Raw genomic sequence first — 22,294 nt, forward strand, 5'->3', positions numbered from 1 at the left:
TCGCTCAGCATAATACCCATAATACCATAATACCCAACGTTCCATCCACGTTGCAAATGGCAAGATTTCGGGGTTTTTTTTTTTGTTGGTGGTGGTGGTGAGGTTTTTTTTTTTTTTTTATGGCTGCATAGTATTCCAAGATGGGACCAGGGAGGGAGGCAAACCATAAGAGACTGTTAATCTCAGGAAACAAACTGAGGGTTGCTGGGGGTGGAGGGGGTGGGATAGGGTGGCTGGGTTATGGATATTGGGGAGGGTTTGTGCTATGGTGAGTGCTGTGAATTGTGTAAGACTGATGATTCACAGACCTGTACCCCTGAAGCAAATAATATATTATATGTTAATAAAATAAAAAGATACGTCATTATTATCTGTAGCATTACTGATGAAAAATGTAGCCTTAAACTGTGATTTGAAGCCAAGAAGTCACCAAATCCAAGAGACGTCCGATTTCAAAAATTTAAAATAGGAAAAAAGATTTATCTTAGAAATAGAAAAAAGTGGGATCCCTGGGTGGCACAGTCACTTTGAGCATCTGACTTTTGGTTTCAGCTCAGGTCATAATCTCCTGGGTTGGGGGATGGAGCCCTGTGTTGGGCTCTGTACTCAGCATGGAATCTGCTTGATTCATTTGCACGCATGCACTCTTTCTCTCTCTCCCTCTCTCTTTCAAACAAATAAAACCTTAAAAAAAGGAACAGAAGAAAGATAATAACCTTGTTATTTGGGAGAAACAAGATAATCTGTTCTGTTTTATAAAAGTGATGCTATTAAACACAAAAAATGTTCAGGATTTTGTTTTATGACTAGAATGTAAAAAAGATGATTAAATATATAGAAAAATGAAAAAGATTAAGTTCCCAAGTAAAAGGTGACTGAATGATAGTTTCTGTAAGGTGTTGGAAGAATCTGTGATATTAACTACTTTTTTGTTACTGCACTTAATCATCCACAATTGGTACTTGGAGTGGTTGGGGAAAAAAGAAGTTCTGAGCCAACTTTCATTGAAAATGAAGGTTTGGGCTTAGCAGCATTCTGAAAAGAGCTCTGAATTTAAAAATAATGATCAGGAAATGCAATATCCTCTTTTAATAGCATATCCAGATTTCAGGTAAATTCAGTGACTTCACAACACTAAGCACTGTGGAAAGAAATTTTGTGGGTATCATTTTTCTAAATGACACTTTCAAGGAGGGTAGTACCTTTTTCTAATGTGATATTTATGGTACTTTTAAAAATTTCATAAAATCATAAACTTTTATAGCTGAAAAAGTTGTTATAAGTCATCTTGTGCAACTTTTGTTCTTCAGAACAGAAGCCCCTAGATTTTAAGACCTTAGGCACATAATTCCTTTGTGGCCTGGGGAAGACTAGAATTCATGTTTTCTGATTCAGTGCTCTTTGAACTGTACTACTCTTGCCTCTTATACAATCAGGATTTGAGATAAAAAAAGTGTGTTTATGTTGTAGTAAAAATTCTCATGTATGTAAATATTTAAAGAATATTTTTATGTTTAAGAAACTCTAACAATAACCGCTTATTAAATACTTTAACCACTGTTTTGTAAATCTGTATTTCAAATCAATGAATTAAATGCTTAGTTCCTGGTATGCAGATTTTCCTAATTTATACTTGATTACCCCAGATATAACATGGTTTTCACATTTGTAAACTCTTAATATTAAACAGAAATGCTGGGGAAAAGAGAGCTAAAGAAGAAATGCAAAATGTCTAACATTTTTCATTATAATAGTTCCATGAAATGTAGCAGAGTTTTGTGACTATTTTTGTTTTGTGTTTGTCTGCGCACTGTGGCTGAATACCATACCACAGATTAAAGGTACAGCTTTCATTAGAGAGATAGGCTGTTGCATCATTTTCTTAGAAATTGGGAATTACTTTTTGTTGTTGTAGGACACATAGGTCTCTTATTGTAGTTGTGTTGTCTTTGAAATGAAAGCTTGCTTGTGTTTCACATCCATTAAGAAAATTATCATAGGTAATCTTCATGTTCAAGTAGTGCATATTTGGCTAGCCTTTTTTAGGCCTTTCTTAGGCCTCTTCCAAGCATCAGTACTGACTAGGAGTGTGGGAGGTAGTTTTTAAGAAACAAAGTCAGATGCCTACCATTCAGAACTCCATGATATTTAAAAATATATACTAGAAAAAATTTAACTTGGATAGATAAGATGCTGGTCTGTAATTTAGAAATCATACGAAGGGGCAAATGATGGGGCATTTCATTTTATTGAAGGAGTTAAAAAGGAAATATCATTTTGGTGAAAATTTTAGTATTGAAGAATACAGTCTGTTTAATCCGTACAATCATGGCAGTGACATTTTTTTAGGATAGTGGTTTGCACACCTTTTCTGTACCAGGCCAGTTAGTAAACATTTTCGTCTTTTTGGTCCATGGTCTCTATTGCAACTCTTCATCTCTGCTTCTGTATTGCAAAAGCAGCAATAGAGAATATGTAAGCCAGTAAGAAAACAGTTGGCTGGCCACATTTAGCCTGTGGCTATAGTTTACTGACCCATTTTAAGATATCCTAAACATCCCTTAGATCCATGGCACTGTATGACTTTTGAATAAGAATAATTTGGAAAAGGGCCTTGACTTCTGAAGGGAAAAGAGAACTAATGTTTTAGGAAAGTCTAGCTTCAGTATTTTCTACAACTGAACATCTTTTTTTCCATTGTTGTGTTGCCTATCTCTAGCAGATAATAAAGTTTTATAAAATCATTTCATTATGTTAGTGATTACACATTTGTTTTTAAACTTTTTTTTGGAGTTGGTTTTGATTTCCTAGGATGTCAGTTTTATGGTTTTTGTTTCCTACTGTAGCTTTGAAAGTCAGCCAAGAATATTTCTCAGCCCATAAAACATTTTCACTGTGCTATTCTCCAGCTAACTCTCAATGATCTGTGGAAATAAAGGGCAAAGGCAGCTGGGTAATGGGAATCCAAAGAATTTCCTTCACCTAATCATCAACATTTAATACAGCCACCACTTCCTCCTATAATAAATAGCAAATTGGACAAGTAGGAGTTTCACTTCTTTTCTGTTTAGAAGTGCCAGTTGGAGGTGTAAGTAATAAGTTTTTGACTATGAATATTTTTATTAAAAATAACAAATTAAGTAAGTTTACTTGGGGTCTACACAATACCAACACGGAATACAGAATTTTATTTATTTATTTTTTTTTTTTTTAAAGATTTTATTTATTTATTTGACAGAGAGAGATCACAAGCAGGCAGAGAGGCAGGTAGAGAGAGAGGAGGAAGCAGGCTCCCTGCTGAGCAGAGAGCCCGATTTGGGGCTCGATCCCAGGACCCTGAGATCATGACCTGAGCCGAAGGCAGCGGCTTAACCCACTGAGCCACCAGGCGCCCCAGAATAGAGAATTTTAAAACTAGAAGAATCTATCTATATTTTCTAATTCAATTCCCTTATTCATACATGCCAGTAATTACAAAATCCTCAAGGGAACAATAATATCTTCATGCTCTTATCTCAGATGTCTAGCACAGTGCCTCGCAAAGAAGCACCCAGACATTTATTTTTTGAATAAGGGAATGAAGGCTTAGAGAAACTACAGATTATGTTCACTTACTTGGTTGTTAGTGGAGTCTGACTTCAATATATTTTAGTATCCTTTGTGAACCAATTTTCTTTTAAAATTAAATACTGAGACTGTCTTTCAGAATTTTCTCACATGTCTTATGTTCATAGAAGCACCATCATCTTCATTATAAAGAATCATTTGTAAGCTTTGGAATATATTCACCTGTCAAAGAGCTCTAAAAAGAAAAAAATTAAGTGCTAAGTGATACTTTTTTCAAAAAAACTCAGTAGTTTTTATACACACTAAGTCTGAAAGTGAGTGTGGACTCACCAAACTTTGTCAGTTGTGCTAAGGATACAGAATGATAAATATTCTTTATAATGTACCTGATTGCAAAGTAATCAAATGATAACAAAGGATAGCAACAATAATGAAGATCGTATTTTTTAGGTAAGTGAGGAGATATTTTGAGAAAGATTCTTGCCTTCCTTGGTATACTAATTAATTTTGCAAAACAGTCACCAAGTTACCCTCTACCCAGACAGCTATTCAGTAAGACTTATTTTATTGTAGTTCAACTTACTTTAATCAAGTTTTTTTCAAGCAAGCACCCAGGTCTTTGGGTACCAAATCCTAGGTGTCTGTAGGTATACTTAGAGCATATAAATGAAGATCCTGAATCAGTATCCATCCCCCTCCATGCAAAAAAAGCAAAAGTTCATTTAGAAGAAAAAAGAGAGCAGAAAAAACAAACAAACAAACAAACAAAGAACAGATGAGAACTTCTTTTGGTATAGATCCAAGAAATCAAACAAGTAGAGATTTCCTTCTAATTAGTGTGTTTCTTGATCCAAGCATTTCTGTATCTGCGAACAATCCTATAAGTGTATTATATTTCTCTGTTTTAGAAAGTTTAGAAGGTTTTTCATTAAAAAAAATCATTTAAAAAATCTGAGAAGTCTAAAAATACTCTTATCTGGAAATTTTAGCTACTCAAATCATTCCTTGAGGACTCAGAGGAGCCCAAGCTACTATTACATTTGAACAGCTAATACACAGTTAACATTAAAATGTAAAGAACTATAAGTACCAGTGTACAGCAATCTCCTACTAATATGTCTTACAGAAAGAGAGAATCTTAGTTTAGTTTATTATAGTTACTGGCTTTGGCATGCCAAATAGTTATGAAGAGCTTCAGAAGAGCAGTTCTTGTCTTAGTATTATGTTGGTGGTTTTCATGGCAAAATTAAGGAATTTTGATAACTTTCTACCATGTTGTAAGTAAATCTAGGTAGGGAATTGGCAATATGAATCTGGATGTATGTACTGACCTGTGCTGTACTAACTTCTGAAAATCTTCTACCAATGGTGTCAGCAACCATTTATATACCATATACCCCTATTTAGTTTGTTAAGGTAATGTTAAAAAGTTATAGATTTCTTTGTTAAGCCAATTATAACAGTGATAATTATAATAATGATAATGTTTATAATTACTGCCTGTTAACATTTTCTTTGTGCTGAGCATTGTACTAGATCTTTTATACATTTTGTCTAATTTTGAGGAAGGTATGAGCCTACTACCCAGGTTTTGAGAAAACGAGGTTCAGAGAGATTAACATACCTTTTCCACAAGATTACACATAAAAATAAGTGGTAAAGCTGGCATTTGAACCCACACTTACTGAATATCAAAGCTCTTTCCCCAATTCAAAATAGCCTTCCCAGTGAGTACTAACCAGGATGATTTTTAAAACTTCATGTTACATAATAGTTCATTATATCCTGTGACTTTAACTGCGTTCATTTATCAGTTCTAACAGTTTTTTGGTTGAATCTTTCTCTATATAGAGAGTCATGTCATCTGCAGGTAGTGAAAGTTTTACTTCTTCCTTGCTTATTTGGATGAGCCTTTATTTATTTTTGTTGTTGTTGTTGTTTGCTGTGGCTAGGACTTAGAGTACACTGTTAAATAACAGTGATGAGGGTGGACTTGAGGGAGTCTTGTTCCTGAATATAGAGGAAATGCTAACAGTTTTTCCCCATTTAGATGGGAATTAGTTGTGGGCTTTTCATATATGGCCTTTATTAGGTTGAGGTATGTTCCCTGTAAACCTACTTTGTTGAGGGTTTTCCTCACGAATGGTTGTATTTTGTCAAATGCTTTTCTGCATCTATTGAAATATTCATATTTTTTATCCTTTTTATTAACGTGGTATTTCATGTTGATTGATTAGCAGTTGAATCACCCGTGCAACCAGGAATAAATCCCACTTGATCATGGTGAATGATCTTTTTAATGTATTCTCAGATTTGGTTTGCTAGTATTTTCTTGAGAATTTTTGCATTTATGTTCATCAGGGATATTGGCCTGTAGTTCTCTTTTTTTGTGGTGTCTGTACCTGGTTTTGATATCAGGGTAATGCTATACAATAATAATGAAGCAACAGAAAGAGAAATTAAGGAATCAATCCCATTTACAACTGCACCAAAAACCCTAGGAATAAACCTAACCAAAGAGGTGAAAGACCTATACTCTGAAAACTATAAAACATTGATAAAGAAATTGAAGTTGTCACAAAAAATGGAAAGTAACTTCATGCTCATGGATTGGAAACAAATATTATGAAAATGTCTATACTGCCCAAAGCATCTACATATTTAATGCACTCCCTATCAAAATACCAGCAGCATTTTTCACAGAACTAGAACAAATAATCCTAAAATTTGTATGGAACCACAAAAGACCCTGAATAGCCAAAACAACCTTGAAAAAGAAAAGCAAGGCTGGAGGCATCACTATTCCAGACTTCAAGTTATATTACAAAGCTGTTAGTAATCAAAACAGTATGGTACTGGCATAAAAATAGACACATAGATTCAATAGGATAGAAAACCTAGAAAAGAACCCACAGATATATGGTCAGTTAATCTTCAACAAAGCAGGAAAATATCCAATGGGAAAAAGACCATCTCTTCAACAAATGCTGTTGGGAAAACTGGATGCAGAATGAAACTGGTCTGCTTTCTTACACCATACATAAAAATAAGTTCAAAATGGACTGAAGACCTAAATTTGAGATCTGAAATCATAAAGCTCCTAGGAGTGAACCCAGGCCACAACTTCTTTGACACTGACTGTAGTAAATTCCTTCTAGATATGTCTCCTGAGATGAGGGAAACAAAAGCAAAAATAAAGTATTGGGATTTCATCAAAATAAAAACCTTCTGCACAGCAAAGAAAACAATCAGTAAAACTAAAAGGCAACCTATGGCATAGGAGAAGATATGCAAATGATATGTCTGATAAAGGGTTAGTATCTAAAATATGTAAAGAATGTGTTAAACTAAACACCCCCCAAATGAATAATCCAGTTAAAAATGGGCAGAAGACATGAATAGATGTTTTTCCGAGGAAGACATATAGATAGTCAACAGACACAGGAAAAGGTGCTCAATATCACTTCTTATCTGGGAAATGCAAATCAAAACTGCAATGAGATACCACCTCACACTTGTCAGAATGTCTAACATCAACAACACAGGAAAGAACAGGTGTTGGTGAGGATGTAGAGAAAGGGGAACCCTCTTGCATTGTTGGTGGCAACACAAACATTGGGGCAGCCACTCTGGAAAAATTATGGAGGTTCCTCAAAAAGTTAAAAATAGAACTACCATGTGATCCAGCAATTGCTGTACTATTTACCCAAAGAATACAAAAATACTAATTGCAAAGGCTACATCCACCCCAGTCTTTATAGCAGCATTGTCTACAGTAGCCAAATTATGGAAACAGCTCCTCCCCGCCACACACACAGTTGAATATTATTACTCAGCCATAAAAAGAATAAAATCTTGCCATTTGCAAGGACATGGATGGAGCTAGAGAGTATTATGCTAAGGGTAATAAGTCAGTCAGAGAAAGACAAATACTGTATGATTTCACTTATATGTGGAATTTAAGAAACAGAACAAATGAGCAAAGGAAAAGTGGGCGGGGCAAATCGAAAAACAGACTCTTGGCTGTGGAAAACAAACTGATGGTTCCCAAAAGTCAGTTGAGTGGGGGATGGGTGTGTGTGTGTGTGTGTGTGTGTGTGTGTGTGTGTGTATGTATTTGAGGGGGATTAAGGAGGGCACTTGTTTTGATGAGTACCTGGTGTTGTATGGCATTGTTGAATCACTGTGTTGTTTATCTGAAACTAATATTATGCTGTATGTTAACAAGTGGAAGTTAAATAAAATCTTCAAAAAAAATAATTCATTATAATAAGTACAGAATTTTAATTTTCTTTGTCACCATTTCCAGATCAATGGCACTAAGAAATGATGCATGTTTAGAAGCATCTTCTCTGCTTCAGTTATTAGACCACTTTTTTCAGAAAATTAGTTTGAGCTGACATATGTTAATTTTCCTTATTATTTTATTGGATTATGTTCATGACAATAGTGTGGGGATGTCAGGAGTGTGAAAAAAATTCTCTTCAAAAAACTGCTTTTGGCAATGAGTAAATTGAACTGTGGGGTTAAGGATCACTTGTTTCTCTAACATTGTATTTTAGTCAGACTATACAGATGTAATGAGTATTGCCTTCGTTAGCTTGGAATTTTTACTGGGAGTCATGGCAAAATGGAAAAATACATACTTTTATGTCATTCTCTATGTTAACAGTTTATACAAAGTTACAGTTATGCTGAGCACATGCTGCTCACAGAGCTAAGGACAGCTGGAGAATATAACTCACTATGTATGTCTACTTTTATAGGATATCCTGTGAACCTAAAATAGCTTATTTACTGTCAGGCTCATGCTGAATATTGATCACACTCTGACAGCATAGTTTTAAGTTAGAAACCTCAAGGCATTATTGATTCTTGACATTCATTAGTTTTTGCTTTCAGGTTTTGAATTTTGGTGGTTCTTTCTTTTAAATTGGCATCTGTTTCTTCAGTACAATTAAGTGTTTTCTTTCAACTGTAATCAATAGGTCTCCCTCACTGTGTGATGGTTTAAAAGATAGCTGTTACAGGTATTTCAACCTGCTTTGGCACATTGGTATATTTGGTTTGCAAAACTCTGAAGTTATTTATGCTTTATAATATTATGGAAAGAGTATAGACTCTGGAATCAAGTAGATATGTGTTCAGATCCTGCCTCTGCCATTTGCTAGCTGTGGAATCTTAGGCAAATTATTCAACTTCTCTGTGCCTCAGTTTTCTTTTTATATATAATGAGAATAAAAGTAGTATTTACCTCACAGTGCTGTTATTGGGATGAATAAAGTAGTCCATGGGTTACATGGTACAGAGCAAGTTAAATACATGTCATTTGTTATTGATACAGTATCTGGGAGGTATTCAATGAACAGTAGGTATTTTTTTATAATTACTTATGAAGGTTTTCCCTCACATCTTCTGTGAGACATCAGAACTCTCCATATTCCTGAGGCTATAGGCAAGGCATAGATAAACTGCCTGTGTGGGCAGAATATATTCTGAGCTTTAATAATGCTACAAGCAAATGGTTTATCAGGAGCAGAAGAGCTTAATTTTTTTTTTTTAATGGGAATCAGAGATATTGTTCAAGAGATTATTTTTAAGTCAGCCCAACAAGGTGAGCAAGGAATCTTAAGAAATCTCTGATTTTGGGGCGCCTGGGTGGCTCAGTGGGTTAAAGCCTCTGCCTTCAGCTCAGGTCATGATCCCAGGGTCCTGGGATCAAGCCCCGCATCGGGCTCTCTGCTCAGCAGGGAGCATGCTTCCTCCCCTCTCTCTCTGCCTGCCTCTCTGCCTACTTGTGATCTCTGTCTGTCAAATAAATAAATAAAATCTTAAAAAAAAAAAAAAGAAAGAAACTCTGTACTTCTTAATCCATAACCTTCCCATTCTCTTCCCCCCAGTCCCTGGTACCTCTATTCTAATTTCTGTCTCTATGAATTTGCCTATTAAAAAAAAAAAGAAATCTCTGATTTTGATAGACTCTTCAAATGTTTAATTTTTAAATTAAATAATTATTTATTAGTTATTGTCGGCTGGACAACATAGGTAGAATTTTAAATATGTGGAATATTGTTTACAAAAGTGGAGTATGATAGTTTTTCTTTAGAATTTTTTTTTTCAAAGACTAGTCTAACATGAGTCAGTTTAAGAGTGTTGTGGTATTGGAAATGACTTATTAAAAATAATTCATTTGTGGGGTTCCTGAGTAGCACAGTCAGTTAAAGCGTCTGACTCTTGGTTTTGGTTCAGGTTGTGATCTCAGGGTCATGAGATGGAGCCCTGGCTTGGGCTCAGTGCTGAGTCTGCTCGACTTTCTCCATCTCCATCAGCCCCTCCTACTTGTATGCTCTCTCTCTCTCTCTCTCTAAAATAAACAAATCTTAAAAAAATAGATAATGCATTTGTTTATGGAAGAGCCAACTTCTTTCTGAGGGATAGAGTTGTTTTCTGTAGGTAAATTTATTACTATAATATCAACACATTTTATTGAAAGTATAAAAGGCTTAGGTTAAAAAAACTTTTTAATTGTTTAAAACATGTTTAATTATCAAAACAAATTGTTTAAACTGGTTAAATGTTTAAAACTTTAAAATTGTTTTAAAGTAAAAAAAAAAAAAAAATCTGCCTACCTTTCCCAGCCTCTTTTTTCTTTGCCTAAAAGAAAAGGTATTAATAATTTTAGTGTTTTCATAACTTACAAGCTGTATCTTTATAAGAGATTTTTACTTTTTAAACAGAATATTGACGAAACGAATGTGTTATATGATTTTATTTTTTATAGATTATAACTTATTTAAGTATTCTTATGCTTGGAATTTTTTAAAATATAAAATTGTTTCTCCCTTAATTTTTTTTTAATTTTAAAGATGTGTATAGAGGAGCCAGAACTATAGTTATTGTTCCAGTGATATTATCATCCTCATGATATTTATTTGAATAAAGTATAATTCATACTCTTTCTGAATTTTGCTTTAAAAAGGGCAAGAAAGAAAAATCTTTTTTTATTTCTTTCTCTCCCCAGTTCATTTTCTTTCAGGTGGTTGTATCCACTATTCATCCAAAAAAAAAAAAAAAAAAAAAAAAAAAATCCCAATTCCCTCCCAAGTACATAGGTTTCCTAATGAAATCATTCATTTTAAAACAAGTTCACATTAGGCTTGTCAGGATCAGGTAAAGAATGTAAAAGGAAAGTTGGACCTAGAACACTTGGATCTATTCTTGACATTTTTTAATGAGTAAGCAATTATTCATATGTATGCAAACAAATACAGTTTCTATTACTAGTGGAATTGATACTTAAGACTGAGAAATACCCTGTTTGTACCTTTTGCAGTATTAGCTGCTGATTGTAGAGGTCATTTTACAAAGAAACCTTTTGAAATAAACCTTAACTGTGAATTTTCACTATAGACTGTTATCTCAAGCTATCAATAATTGTATTGACTTCAGTATTTGAGAATCCTGAGTATACCCTTGAACTCTTTGATTACTTTTGATAGTCTTAGGGAAATTCTCAGGTTTTAGTTTGTCAGATATGGCTTTTATTTTATTCTCTTTTCTCTCTATGGAACTGTCTCATATCGTACTCTATGTTTCTTAGTTTTCCACTAGATTCCATATGTCTGTTACACTGTTTTCATTCTTTTTTTCCCCTCTTCTTTGTGCATCAGTTTGGATATTTTCTACTTGCCTGTTTTCCAGTTCAAGAATCCTCTGTTCTCCTGTGTCTAATCTGTTACTCTCATCTTTTTAATTTTTAATTATAGCTTTTATAGTTTTGGGGTTTAGAATTTTCATTTGACTTTTTCTTATGGATTCCAGGCCCCTGATGATGAAATCCCCCCCACCTTTCTTGGACAAATCTTGGGAATTTTTGTTTTTACTCTCTCAGTTCTATCCCTTTCTATATTATATACTGATTTAATATTGTTTTACACATTCTAACTCCCTTGCATCTCTCCTCTTCTTAAGACAAAACTAAAAGAGGGCACCTGGGTGGCTCAGTGGGTTAAGCCGCTGCCTTCAGCTCAGGTCATGATCTCAGGGTCCTGGGATCGAGTCCCACATCGGGCTCTCTGCTCAGAGGGGAGCCTGCTTCCCTCTCTCTCTCTCTCTCTGCCTGTCTCTCTGTCTACTTGTGATCTCTCTCTGTCAAATAAATAAATAAAATCTTTAAAAAAAAAAAGGCAAAACTATAAGAAATATATATATTATGATTTTGTTGATAACTGGTGTCTTGGGCTTCTCTCATTTGTTTAATTTTTTTTTATTTGGACTCTATACCTAATATTTGAGTTTAGTGTCTAAAGCAGTTATGGTAATGGCAGGTTTTCTATTTGTGAAAATTTTTATCCATTCTTAAATTAAATTTAGATTAGTTTATATTAATAGAATGTGGTTGTGTGTCATGGGCTTCCAGCATCTAAATATGGCGTTTGAAAAACTCCTAGAGGAGCATCTGGTTAAGTGTCTGATTTCAGCTCAGGTCATGATCCCAGGGTCCTGGGATTGAGCCTGCTTCTCCCTCTCCCTCTGCCCCTCCTCTCCACTCATGCTCTCTCTCTCTGCTCACTCTCTCAGATAAATAAGTAAAATCTTAAAAAAAATAAATAAATAAAAGCTCCTTGATTTTTGTTCCTAATCTGTCAGCTAAAATTTAGATTCAAAATGAAAAATGCTTAAATGGTTTTTTTACTGATAACTTTCATGTAAAAACTGCTTGTAATGAAGCTCATGTATACTATTCTTTCAGCTTTAAATCTGTTAATTTGTATAGCAATTTGTGTTCACAACATTAATCCAAAGCTATAATGTACTGAAATTTTTTTTGAATTATATGATGAAAATTCATATATATTTGGATTGTATTCAAATTTTTCATTTTAAAAGATTTGAAAAGTTAAAATCTGTATGTTTAGTAATAATCTATATTTTTTGTTAAAATAACTCATTTTCTTATCCTCTAACATAATTGTTTTAATTTTCTTCTCAAATATTACCACTAATGAAAGTCTATATTGAGTGGTATTCAAATTCAGTGGTATCCCTGCCTAAATCTAACATTGATAGCTATGAGATTGCTCTTGTTTTTTTAGAAAGGATTCTAAATGTTCTATGTAGTATGGTTATTCATGGTTATAGTTAGAACCACTTTATTACTGATAGGGTAAGTGGTCATCTTAATCTAGTTTTATTTAGTTTAATATATTCTGTTCAAATTCTTGATTTACATTAATAACAGATAAAATCTGTAATTCTTGAGTCAGTCTTTGAGGATCTATTCTGTGTTTTTTATTTTGGAGAAGAAAGTAAACGTGATGTGTTCTTTCTGCCTTCTAGATCCTAAAATCCTTGAGGGAATAAGCTCTTATTGGCAAGAGTTTTTGGTTGATGCATAATTTTCTATATAGACAGGCATTTCATCTTCAGACAAACACAGTTTTATTTATTCCTTCCCAATATGGATACCATTTCTTGCCTTTTCTTGTCTTCTTGCACTATATGGGATTTGTAGTACATTGTTGAAGAATAATGGTGAGAAGGAACATCTTTGCCTCATTCCTGTTATTAGTGGGAAAGTTTTTTGTTTCTCAGCATTAAGTATGATGGTATAGTTTTTTTGTAGGTTTGTTTTTTTTTTTATCAAGTTGAAGTTCTCTTTATTATTAGTTAGCTGACTTTGTATCATGTTGGATATTTTTATATGTTTTTTTATTGAAGTATAGTTGACATACAATGTTAAATTAGCTTAAGGTATATAACATAGTAATTCTGGAAGTTTTATACATTATGCTGTACTGTCCATAAGTGTAGCTACTGTCATCATACAATGCTATTATAATACCATTGACTATATTCCTTGCTGTTTTACCTTTCATTTCCATTGTGTATTCATTCCATAACTAGAAGCCCCCTCTCTTCATCTACTCTCCTTTACCCATCTTGCCTGACTCCCTTTTCCCCAGCAACCATTAATTTATTCTCTGTATTTTGGGGTCTATTTCTGCCTTTTATTTGTTTGTTTATTCATTTGTTTTGTTTTTAGGTTCCATGTATAAGTGAAATCCTATGATATTTGTCTTTCTGAGTTTTATAATACCTTCTGGGGGTCCAATATCTTACTTTTATCATGACTGTATAACATTCTGTTGTGTATGTGTATGTGTGTTTTCGTGTGTATGTACATCACTCAGGTTGTTTCCATATTTTGGCTGTTGTAAATAATGCTGTAATAAACATAGGGGTGCATATATATTTTCAAATTACTATTTTCATTTCCTTTGGGTAAATATCCAGTAGTGGAATTGCTGGTACTGAATCAAATGGTATTTCTATTTTTAATTTTTTGAGGAAACTTTATACTGTTTACCACAGTGGTTATACCATTTTACACTCCTATCCACAGTGCACACAAGGTTTCCTTTTTATCGATATCCTCACTGATATTTGTTCTTTCTATTGTTTTTGATTTTAGCCATTCTGACAGGTGGAAGTTGATATCTCATTGTGGTTTTGATTTGCATTTCCCTGGTGATTAGTGCTGTTGAGCATCTTTTTATATGTCTATTGGCCATCTATATGTCTTCTTTGGGGAAAATGTCAATTTAGGTTCTTCGCCCATTTTTTATTTGGATTATTTGTGGTTTTTTGGGTTTGAGTGTTTCGGATTATTTATATTTTTCAGATATAACCACTTATCAGCAATATCATTCGCACATATCTTCTTTCATTCAGTATCTGCAAATATCAACTCCCATTCAGTTGCCTTTTTGTTTGTTCATAGTTCCTTCACTGTGTAAAAGCTTTTTATTTTGATGTAGTCTCAATAGTTTACTTTTGCTTTCATTTCCCTCGCCTTAAGAGAGATACCTAGAAATACATTGCTATGGCCAATGTCAAAGAAATTACCTCCTATTTTTTTTCTTCTAGGTGTGTTATGGTTTTAGGTTTTACATTTAGATCTTTAATCTATTTCAATTTTATTTGTATAGTGTAAGAAAGTGATCATTTCATTCTTTTGCATGTTTTTTTTTCCAATTTACCCAGCACCATTTATTGAAGAGATTTTTTCCATTGTATATTCTTGCCTCTTCAGTCATAGATTACTTGACTATGTAAACATACGTTTATTTGTTCTGTTTTATTGGTTCATGTGTCAGTTTTTGTGCTAGTACTGTGTTGTTTTTTTTTTTTTAAAGATTTTATTTTTATTTATTTGACAGAGAGAGATCACAAGCAGATGGAGAGGCAGGCAGAGAGAGAGAGGGAAGCAGGCTCCCCGCCGAGCAGAGAGCCCGATGCGGGCCTCGATTCCAGGACCCTGAGATCATGACCTGAGCCGAAGGCAGCGGCTTAACCCACTGAGCCACCCAGGCGCCCCAGTACTGTGTTGTTTTGATTCCTGCAGCTTTATAGTATATCTTAAAATCTGGAATTGCAATACCTCCAGCTTTGTTCTTCCTTCTTAAGATTTCCTTAGGTATTTAGGGTTTCTCTGGTTCCACAGAAATTTTAGGATTATTTGTCCTAATTCTGTGAAAAATGCTGTTTGTATTTTGATAGCAATTGTATGAAATCTGTAGATTGCTTTGGGTAGTATGAACATTTTAATAATATTTGTTTTTCCAGTCCATGAGCATAAAAAACCTATTTGTGTTTTCAATTTCTTTCATCGGTGTTATATAGTTTCAGAGTACAGGACTTTTACCTCCTTAGTTAAGTTTATTTCTAGGTATTTTATTCTTTTTGATACAATTACAAATGTAATCATTTATTTCCCTTTCTAGTACTTTGTTACTAGTGTATAGAAAAGAAATTCAACCAATTTCTGTATATTAAATTTTTAATTTAGCTTAATAATTTTAATTAATAATTTATCCTGCAATTTTACTGAATTCATTTATTCTAATAGTTTTTTGGTGACGTCTTTATGGTTTTCTATGTTTAGTATCATGTCATGCAGATAGCGACAGTTTAACTTCTTCCTTATCAATATGGATGTCTTTTAATTCTTGTGGACTGCTGTGGCTAGGACTTTGAGCACTGTGTTAAATAAAACTGGCAGGAGTGGACATCCTTGTCTTGCTCCTGATTTATAGGAAAACCTCTTAGTTTTTCACCATTGAGTATGATGTTAGCTGTGCGGTTTTCATATATGGTTTTTATTATGTTGAGGTATGTTCCTTCTAAACCACTTTGTGGAAAGTTTTTGTCATGCACAGACTGGGTGTTGATTTTGTCAAATGCTTTTTCTACATCTATTGACAGGATTATATGATTTTTTTTTCTTTTAGCCTGTTGATATGATAGATTATGTTCATTGATTTTTGAATGTTGAACCAGTGATTCCACTTCATCACAATGTATACATTTTTTACACATCATTGAATTATACATACTTATTATACTTTGCTCAATTCAGTTTGCTAATATTTTGCATATTTATAGAGTTATTGGTCTGTAATTTTCTTACAGTGTCTTTGGTTTTGGTAATAGGAAAATGGTACTCTCATAGAATGATTTAACAAGTATTCCCTTTACTTCTATCTTCTAATAGAAATTGTAGAAAATTGGTAAAATTTCTTCCTTAAATGCTTGCTAGAATTTACTATAAACTCATCTGGGTCTGATTTTTTTCTGTTTAGAAGATTATTAATTCTTGATTCATTTTCTTTATTTGGTATAAGCGTATTGAGGTTGTTGTTCTTGTGTGGATTTTGGCAGATTCTCATTTCATCTAGATTACCAAGTATGTGGCTATAAAAATTTTCTTGTATTATATTTCATAATTTAGTTTACTCTTAAATAATGTGGGGGTTTGGGTTGCTGACCCCCTATGCAGTTAAAAATCTATGTATAACTTTGACTCCCCAAAAACTTAACTACTAATAGCCTACTATTGACCAGAAGCCTTCCTGGTAACAGAAACAGTCAATTAACACATACTTTGTATATGTATTATATACTGTATTCTTACAATAATGTAAAGTAGAGAAAAAATGTTAAGAAGATCAGAAGGAAGAGAACATACATTTAAAGTACTGTAATGTATTTATCAAAAAGAAATTGTCATATAAGTGGACCTGCATAGTTCAAACCCATGTTTAAGGGTCAACTGGAAATCCATTATTATGCTTTTAAGGTCCTTGGGACCTTCAGCAATATCCTTTCTTTCATTTCTGATATTAGTAATCTGTGTCTTCTCTTTTTTTTGCTGTTGTGGTTTTTTTTTTTGTTTGTTTTTAGTTATCCTGACTACAAGCTTATCATTTTTATTGATCTTTTCAAAGAATGAGCTTTTGCTTTTGTTGAATTTTCTCTTTTGACTTCCTATTATCAATTTTATTTGTGCTCTAATTTTTGTATATTTTTTTTCTTGTGTTTTCATTGGATTTAGTTTGCTCTTTTTTTAATTTCCTGAGGTAGAAGCTTAGATGATTGCCTTTAGGTCTTTCTTTTTTCCTAGTATATACATTCAGTGCTATAAATTTCTCATTAAGCACTACTTTTATTACCACATTCCATGCATTTTGATTAGTTGTATTTTCATTTTCATTTAGTTCAAACTATTTTTTAAAATTTCTGTTGAGACTTCTTCTTTACTCCATGTATTATTGAGGAGTGTGGTGTTGTTTTTTTGTTTGTTTGTTTGTTTGTTTTTTGACAGAGATCACAAGTAGACAGAGAGGCAGGCAGAGAGAGAGGGGAAAGCAGGCTCCCTGCTGAGCAGAGAGCCTGATGCGGGGCTTGATCCCAGGATCCTGGGATCATGACCTGAGCCGGAAGCAGAGACTTTAACCCACTGAGCCACCCAGGTGCCCTGGAGTATGTTTTTTAATCTCCATGTGTTTTGTTATTTTCCAAATGTCTTTCTGCTGTTGGTTTCTAGTTTAATTTCACTGTGGTCTGATAGCACACATTGTATGATTTCTATTCTTTATAATTTGTTAAGGTAGATTTTATGGCCTAGAATGTAGTCTGTCTTGATCAATACTCCATATGATCTTGAGATGAATGTGTATTCTGCTATTGTTGGATTAAGTGGCATTTGGATAGCAATTATATCCAGTTGATTGATGGTGCTGTTGAGTTCACCTGTGTTCTTACTGATTTTCTGCCTGTTAGATCTGTCCATTTCTGCTGGAGCAGTGTTCAAATTTCCAACTCTGTGAGTGAATTTGTTTCTTTCTTCTTGCTATTCTATCAATTTTTGCCTCACATATTTTGACCCCCTACTGTTAGGTGATGCATATTAAAGATTGTTAATGTCCTCTTGGAGTATTGACCCCTTTATCATTATGTAATACCTCTCTTTATCCCTAATAATTTTTCTTGGTCTGAAGTCTGCTTTGTTTAAAATTAATATAGCTACTCTAGCTTTATTTTGATTAGAATTAGAATTAATGGTGCATCTTTCTCCATCCCTTTACTTCTCTCTATATCTTTATATTTAGAGTGGATTTTTTGTCGACAGTATATAGTTGGGTCTTGTTCTTTGATCCTCTGTGACAATGTCTGTCTTAACTAGTGTGTTTAGACCATTGATGTTTTAAATTGGTTATTATATAGTTGCATTAATACTACCATATTTGTTACTGTCTTCTATTCCTTGTTCTTTGTTCCTTTTTTGTCTTTGACTATTTTTCTGCTTTTTCTGATTTTAACTGATCATTTTATGATTCCATTTTCTCTATTTCTTGGTGTATGAAATGTGTATTTCTATTTTTTCCCTTTTTTCAGTGGTTGCCCTGGAATTTGCAATATACATTTACAACTAATCTGCACGTACTTTCAAATAACTCTCTTCTGCTTCACAGGCGGTACTTTATAATAACCAAAATTTGAATTTCTCTCTAGTCCCTTATATCATTTCTGTCATTCATTTCACTTATACATATACTATAGTCATTGGCTACATTGTTCTTACCATTATTTTGGACAAATTATTATCTGTTAGATCAATCAAGGATAAGAAAGTTGAAGTTTTTATTTTGTCTTCACTTATTCCTCTCTAGTGCTCTTTCTTTATATAGATTAAAATTTCAACCTATATCATTTTCCTTTTCCTGAAATAACTTTTTGAGGTTTATTTGTTTTAGAGAAAGAGAAAGACAGTGTAAATGGTGGAGAGGTTCAGAGGAGGAGAGAGAGAGAGAGAATCTCCAGCAGACTCTCTACGTGAGATTGGTCCCAATCTCAAAACCCTGAGATCATGACCTGCGCAAAAATCAAGAGTAGGACATTTAACTGACTGAGCCACCTAAGTGCTCCACCTGGAACAACTTTTTAAAACATTTCTTGCAAGGCAGGTAGACTAACAACAAATTCCCTCAATTTTTGTCTGAGGAAGTCTTTATTTCTCCTTCAATTCTGAAAGATAATTTCCCAGAATACAGGAATTTAGGTAGGTGTTTTTTCTTTCTCTCAACACTAAGTATTTCACTCTATTCTCCTTGGTTGCATGGTTGTTGAGGAGTTTATCTAATGGAATTCTTATTTTTTGCACCTGTAATGTGAAACTGTACTGTTCCTCTGGCTTCTTTCAAGATTTTTTTTTTCCTTTGCTTTTCTGTAGTTTGAATATGATGTGCCTAGAGGTAGTTTTTTGCCAGGTGTCCTACTTGATGTTCTCTGGGCTTCCTGGATCTGTATTTTGGTGTCAGACAATATTTTGGGGAAATTCTCAGTCATTATTACTTCAAATATTTCTTCTATTCCATTATCTTTTCTCCTTCTGGTATTTCATTCAAACATATTTTACACCTTCTATAGTTTCCATAATTCTTGGAAATTCTTTAGGTTTTGTTTTTTGTTTTGTTTTGTTTTTGTTTTCTTCAGTCTTTTTTTCTCTTTGCTTTTTCATTTTGGTAGTTTTTATTGGCAAATAATTAAGCTCAGACATTTTTTCCTCAGCCATGTCTAGTCTAATGAGCCCATCAAAGGTATTTTTTATTTCTGCTCTAGTGTCTTGATTTCTGCCATTTCTTTTTGAGTCTTAGAATTTCCATCTCTCCCTATATTGCCCCTTTCTTGCATGTTGTCTCCTTTGTCTTTTAGAACCCTTAGCGTATTAATCATAGTTTTTAAAAAAATCCTGGTCTGGGGCACCTGGGTGGCTCACAGGGTAAAGCTGGGTAAAGCTCAGGTCATGGTCTCAGGGTTCTGGGATCAAGCCTGGCATTGTGCTCTCTGCTTAGCAGGGAGCCTGCTTCCCCCTCTCTCTCTGCCTGCCTCTCTGCCTACTTATGATCTCTCTCTCTGTCAAATAAATAAATAAGATCTTAAAAAAAAAAATTCCTGGTCTAATTATAGCATTTTTGCTGGTTCTCTGGTTTGTTGATGTTCATTCAGCTTCTTCAAATTGTGTTTGGTTTGTCTATTAGTATGCCTTGTAATGGTTTTGATTTTGTTTTATTGTAATGGTTTTGATTTTATTTATTTTTGTCAAATGTAAACGACATAATACTGCATAAAAGGAACTATGGTAAATAGGCCTTCGGTAATGTAGTAGTAAGAGTGTAAGAGGCCAGGTGTTCTTTGGTCCTGTGATTAGGTTGTAGTCTTTTAGTTAGTCTGTATTACTGGACCGTGAACTTTGCAATTGCTTTTTAGTAACCCATCTTCCCTTAAAGTAATACAAGATGGCTTGAGAGGGCTGGAGTTGGGTATATCTCTTCCTCTCCTCAGTTGGGCTCTGATAAACTTATCATAGTTTAGGCTCTGGTAAAATAGTTTCTCTTGAAGGCAGGACTTGTTCAGAAGTACAGACTATTCTGGCATATTTCAAAATAGCTACTTTTCCCTTCTTCCTGCTGCATGCACAGGATTTTCCTCAGGTCTTCATTGTGAGAACCTGGTATGGCTTCTGGAGGTAAACTCACAAAAAATGTAAGAATCCCTCAGTGATTGTGTCTTCTGGACTGTTTAATTCTCAGACTTGTCCTCACTGCCTCCAGAAATTCATCATTTACATTTCCAGTATCCTTACCCCAACACTGGTTCCTGTGGAGGTTTCTGCTCATTGGTTTCTTTGTATTCAGCTTGTCTGTCTCTCCAATTTGGGGGGCAGTGGTTTGTCTTATTTCTATGGTCTAAATATTTGTGTCCTCCCCACATTCATATGTTGAAATCCTAAGTGGTAGTGCCTTTGGGAGGTGCTTAGGTCATGAAGGTGGAGACCTCGTGAATAGGATTTGTGTCTTTATAAAAGAGGCCTCACAGAGCTCACCCACCATCTTTATGTGAAGATGTGAAAAGGTGTCAGTTATGAACCAGGAAAAGACCCCTCACTTAAAACCATGCTAGTGCCTTGATCTTGGACTTCCCAGTGTCCAGACAGAAATAAATTTCTATTGTTTTTTGTTGTTGTTTTAGATTTTATTAATTTGACAGAGGGAGAGACAGTGAGAGAGGGAACCATAAGTAGGGGGAGTAGGAGAGGGAGAAGCAGACTCCCTGCTGAATAGGGAGCCTGACGCGGGGTTCAGTCCCAGGACCCGGGACCCTAAGACGAGCCGAAGGCAGACAGATGCTTAATGACTGAGCCACCCAGGCGCCCCAAATTTCTATTGTTTATAAGCCACCTAGTCTATGATATTTTGTAATAGTGGCCTGAACAAATGAAGACACGTGTGATCTCATGTCCCAGAAGGGTCTAAGAAGAGTTGTTATTGGACTGGAAAACAGACCAGTATTGCCCTTTTATAATCTGTTCTCCACACTGTAGCTGTAGTGGTCCTCAAAAACATGAATCTGGTTTTGTCATGTCTCTAGGTGAAACATCCCATTTAAGTTAGGATAAAATCCAAACTCAGTGATTTCAAAAACAAAGCCTTTGTTATCTAGTCTTGATTTATCTTTCTGTAGTGATCTTTTGCATTTTTCACCTTAACTTCTGTGCCCATCTATTCTGAACTGATTTCTATTTTCAGTATTCTGTGTTCTCTTTTCCTTTTACCTGTTTGGTCCTCACTCAGTTTTCAAGTTTAGAAACCATCTCCCTGGACAGCCCACCTTGACTCTACCAAAACGTGTTCAATGTGACCTTCCTTAGTGTCTGAAAATATAGATAGGATTATAACTAATTAGCATAGTAGATGCAATTAAAGGCCTTAGATGTAATCTGGTGTCAGCCTTAAATATTTAAATGCTTGTAGTCATAATGAAGGTGACCTTAGAGCTTTTGCTAACAGTGTTTCTATCTGGTAAACTCTCATGTGGAAAAGTTATATTATGGAGGATATTAATCCACTTATTCAGAATGTTCAAAGTTTATTCTTATAATCAGATTAGCGAATCCATGCACTTGCCAATTAGTTACTTGCAAGAATTAGGGCTAGCCAAAATAAATCTCAGCAGCCTCTCTGGTATTCCTTGGTCCCAAACTTTTTAGACATGGGGAAGAAGCATTTAATTTAATAAATTGACTGTGATTTACATAACAACCTCATATGTGTTTGATTTTGATGTGAGTTAGAGGCTACTCTCCTATGTATACACTACATCAAGTTTTTGAATTTGTAATGCATGTTGAGATCTACATTCTGTTAGAGATCCTAATTATCTAATTAAATATGTTACATGATGGTTATACTAAGGTACACTTACTCTGTCACTGGTGACAGTGATAGAGGTGTGTACCTTCTATCCTTTTTTCCTCTTCTTCCCCTCACCCCATACATCTGGTTGAATTTATATGATTAATACTCTTACAATGCTGCTATACTCT

The 22,294-nt window shown here is 34.3% G+C and overlaps 1 protein-coding gene across 3 annotated transcripts in view; it reads left to right on the plus strand.

The window, feature by feature from the left end:
* Positions 1-22,294, plus strand: part of SPATA5 (spermatogenesis associated 5) — a 332,854-nt gene that overhangs the window by 93,617 nt on the left and 216,943 nt on the right. The window lies entirely within an intron of this gene.

The sequence above is a fragment of the Lutra lutra genome, chromosome 2 (assembly GCF_902655055.1).
Source record: "Lutra lutra chromosome 2, mLutLut1.2, whole genome shotgun sequence".
In the NCBI taxonomy this organism is placed as follows: domain Eukaryota; kingdom Metazoa; phylum Chordata; class Mammalia; order Carnivora; family Mustelidae; genus Lutra; species Lutra lutra.